Raw genomic sequence first — 4,230 nt, 5'->3', positions numbered from 1 at the left:
CTAATGTTAGAACTGCCCTGGTAGTGCAGGATGGTGCAGATTGCAGCCCCTACTGCACTGAAGGGAGTCAAACCCATACTGTCCTAATCTCAGAGGGTTACTACACTAGTAGATAACTGCTCACGGTTTGGAGTCCTCCTGATACAGCTTGTATAGACTTTTTACAATCAAACAGTTCACTTGATCAAGTTTAAATCCACCTTTTGTGATGGTGGAATAGATGCAGAGAAGAGATACCAGGTGATCAAGGGAACAGAGCCATAGTGCTTTTTAGAACTTAGACTCAGGTATGACAAAACCCAAGGTTTTCTCTCCTTTCTCTCCTTGACTGTGATCTGTGCATGACAGCCCAAATTCAGGAAGCTTCCGATTAGGAAGGAGATGTTTTGTTCAGTCAGCTGTTTTGAGTAAAAAGCTTTGCTTTCTTCTTTTCGTTTGTAAGATATGTTAGTTTCTTAACAAAGATGGAATGAAGTTTAACCTTTTGTAGATAACTAGGTACTTTCAGTGGAGGCAAACATTTAATAAACATATGATAATGCTTTTATACTATTTTTCTAATTCATCCGCATACGATGATGACTAACGTGTAAGGAGACAAACTCCCAATATTGACGACTAACAATTACATCCTAATTATTTATGTCTAGCTTTAAATATTTCATTTATCGGCCTATTTGCCAAAGTATATGAGATGCGTCATTAGCAATAGATACGGAGCCTAAGGGTATGCAGTAAAAGAAAATGGACGCTGTAGTAAGAGGACATATTATAACTGGGTCAAGACCTATATTTTTCGTTGGTTTTTAAATTACAGAACCCGATACTATAACAGCCTACACGTGCAAAAGAATCAGTAGAAAATATGTGTTTGTAGCTTTTATGACATTCCCACATTTATCTTTCCTCTTCACATTTCATGAAGCATTTTCTTGATAGAGGTTTTGATGTTGCGATTCATTTCGAGCAATTTTTGGTTTAGGCTCAAGATGTCGCTGTTGTCTACAGTTACGGACAAGGATCGCGGATGATTTGTCCCTTTCACAGTGCAGTCAGCAAAGCAAGTCACTAAAGACAACGGTCACCACACGAGTAAACAGGCAAAGGTAACAGAAAGGTATTTTCAAAGGAATGTATCTGTATATTTTAATTATTTCTTTATTTTGTTGCACAACATAGTGAACCACAGCGAGGCAGAGACAAGAAACGATCTTATTGCCAAGCCTTTATGAAGCGGTTACTCTGAAGAACAGAAGCAAACTAAAATGTCGGACTCAGGGCTGGTACTTAAGAGACCTATTTACTGCATGCTGGTTCTGTGTGTCTGTCTCTGAAGAGGCTCGTTACTGAGTGTCTGAAGCGCTAGCCTGGTGCTTTTATGGGGAATATGGCCGAGGATCTAGAACTGGATAATATCAGAAACCTGCCAGCTCGCAGGCTGCGGACTGTGTCAGGAAAAGAGACTTTGTGGAGCTGAAAATGCAGAATGGAGCCCTGATCGTCACTGTGAAAATGGACAGAGCAGAGCTGCGTGGGCGGACAGTACGTTGTGCACTGAAATTTAAGATTGTGGTTGAAAATCTTGCAATGTAGTATGTGGAACTAGAAATCCTGGATGATTTCCCCACGTGGCTGAATCTGTTTTAGTGGGCAGTGTACTTCCTATAGTAGGGCTCAAGATCCTCTTGGTGCCGATTCTTTGATCACCTATGAGATTTGGGCAAATGCACACTTTGCTTTGAAAGTAGAGAATCGTGGCGGACATAATAAAGTGCCAATTTTAATACTGGAAGAGTCATTGGACAGAGAAAAAGGATCGACTCAGAATCGAATAACAGCAGCTAAACACAATGGGGCTCCCCAAAGATCTGGCACCCTCCAGATGAGTATCACTGTGCTGGAGTCTAACAATAACGCCCCTGCATTTGATGGAAACATCTACACTATCTGCCTAGTGGAGAATGTGGACAAAGGCATCCTGGTTATTGACTGAATGGCACCGATTTAAACGAAGGAGGAAATGGAAGGATAGAGGAAATTGTTGGCAGCAACACGACAATCAATGTTCAGAAAATGTTTTCTATCGATCCTGATAACGGGGAGTTAGGGGTGGAAGGTGAAGTGAATTGTGGAGAATATAATGTGGGAGTGCAGGCGCGGGAGGGAAGTCAGTTAGCGTTGCACAGTTCTTGTAAATGTTGTGAATGGCAATTACAATGTCCCAGCAGTGACGGTAAATTCCCTTTCTAATCCTATCGGGGAAGACACTGCAGCTGGGACGATGGTCGGTCTGCTCAGCGTCATAGACCAGGGCTCCGAAGACAACGGGAAGATCAGCGGCCACATTCTGCAGAACGTACCGTTTCAGCTGCTGTCCCCTGCGGAAAACACATTCTCCTTGGTGACCAGCGGCGTCTTGGGCAGGGGGGCGGCCACCTACAACATCTCTATAGTTGCCTGTGATTGCGGCTCCCCTCCCCTATGCCCTATATAGCAGGGGAACCCTCCCAGTGCGCATTTCTGATGTAAGTTACATCACAAGGGGTGGCAGTCACCCCTTCCCCAGGCCAGAAGCCTGAGCCTCAGACTCTTTGGTGTCCCGCCTTGATCCAGGGCCTGGGCTAATTGACTGTTTGTTTCCCTGCCAGCCTGAGCACAGGCCTGGGCCCCCAGCTGCAAGTGGAGACTGCTTCGTTCCCCACGGTGGCTGAAGTATCATTCACGTAGTGAGGCAGAGTGGCCTCCTGAGGACCCAGAGTGGGAGTGTCCCCGATTGAGCCACTACAATACATATAGTAATTGTAAAGTTCTTCTTTTAGGCTTGTAGCTGTGATGGAATAAACTGCTGTCTTAAGGCAAGTCTCTGGCTGCTTCCAAATCATTGAAAGGTCCTCAGTCCACGGGTTAGAATGCGCCCATTAGTATAGTCCAGAGGCTTGGGCAGGATAGAGGCTGGAGCAGGATAGAGGCAAAATGGAGGGGTTTCCAGGGCCATTTATATCCTCTGCCATGTGGAGGGAAACCCATTGCTTCAAACAGAAACCTCAGCCCAGCTAGTAGAGAATCACAGGTGACCAGATAGTGTTTGGAGTCACATGGGCAAGTCACATGTTCATGCCCAGTTTCGCTCAGTCATTGCAGGAGGCCACTACCTATTTTCCAGGTAGCACATTTGCAGGACAGTCCACTCAATGTAGATGGGTGTCTACTATGGTCCCTTGTGAGTTAAGTGTCCTTTTGACGGGCCACTCAATTTGAATAGTCCCTCCAAGATGTGCTGGCTAACTACTTCATGAGCATTACCGCAGGAGCAAACATTTGAAATCCAGGTATAGAGCCAATCTTCATAATTTCAAATACAAAAGTAATACATGATTACAGATAGCATAATCACAATCTGTGACTCATAACCTTTTCATAGACATCTTACATGCCACGTTTTACACAAGATGTGTTGCAAATATATAACTGTGGTTGCAACAATGATCTACATGATCATATTTTAATCGGGTAAGGTCACACATGTGTTCTATATATAAATCTACAGTATTTACAGCTATATAATCTCTCTCCATGTATCGCAGATAGTCAGATCTACCACTCTAGGGGTATCTATCATTGCTGTGTGACCTTGAACATCAGTGCCCCTCAGTCCCTCCTATTCTCTCCCTGTAGCAAATAATTGTTTAGTTTTAAGTGGGCTGTGATACTTTGGTCTAATTTTGGCTGTTGTGTTTAGTGTGTGGGTGCTGGGTGGTGCTGGTGGCCTGTGATACACAGGAGGTCACACTAGAAGACCTGGTTGCCCCCTCTGGCGTTTGACTCTGTGATTCTTTGCTTTTTGAATATTGCTAGTAGATGGATGAAATTAAAATCAAATGCTAACTGCTAATTTTTAAAAACTATTGCCTTTTTGATAGAATCAACACATTCGCTGTAATAATCCATTTAGACTCAAGCTGTCGCTGCTGTCCATCACGATCATACTAGCTTTCCCTACGCAGAACACTCTTCTAGTAAAGGCAAACACTGAAGGGATTTTTCCTGTGGGAACGGATGACAAAGGGAAAAACAAGGAAAAGACTCGATGTTAGCTTTTCGCAATTGAGTTATACCAAAGCATTCCACTGAAATCTGAAATAGTCTTGTTCTTCGGCAGAAGATACTGAACAAGGCTTTATTTGTGGAGAGGTTGACACTCTGAAGGGGATAAATGAAAGCAGATATCGG

The 4,230-nt window shown here is 43.7% G+C and overlaps 1 long non-coding RNA gene across 1 annotated transcript; it reads left to right on the top strand.

Annotated features, from left to right (window-relative positions):
- Positions 1 to 257: 257 nt before the first annotated feature.
- Positions 258 to 2,859, top strand: LOC125628941 (uncharacterized). Its single transcript, XR_007354317.2, has 2 exons — positions 258 to 1,106; positions 1,180 to 2,859. It is a non-coding gene; the product is annotated as an uncharacterized LOC125628941 (long non-coding RNA).
- The last annotated feature ends 1,371 nt before the right edge of the window (positions 2,860 to 4,230 follow it).

Source organism: Caretta caretta, chromosome 9 (assembly GCF_965140235.1).
Source record: "Caretta caretta isolate rCarCar2 chromosome 9, rCarCar1.hap1, whole genome shotgun sequence".
Taxonomy (NCBI): domain Eukaryota; kingdom Metazoa; phylum Chordata; order Testudines; family Cheloniidae; genus Caretta; species Caretta caretta.
The sequence above is the reverse complement of the archived record's forward strand: the minus strand, read 5'-3'. Positions and strand labels throughout refer to the sequence as shown.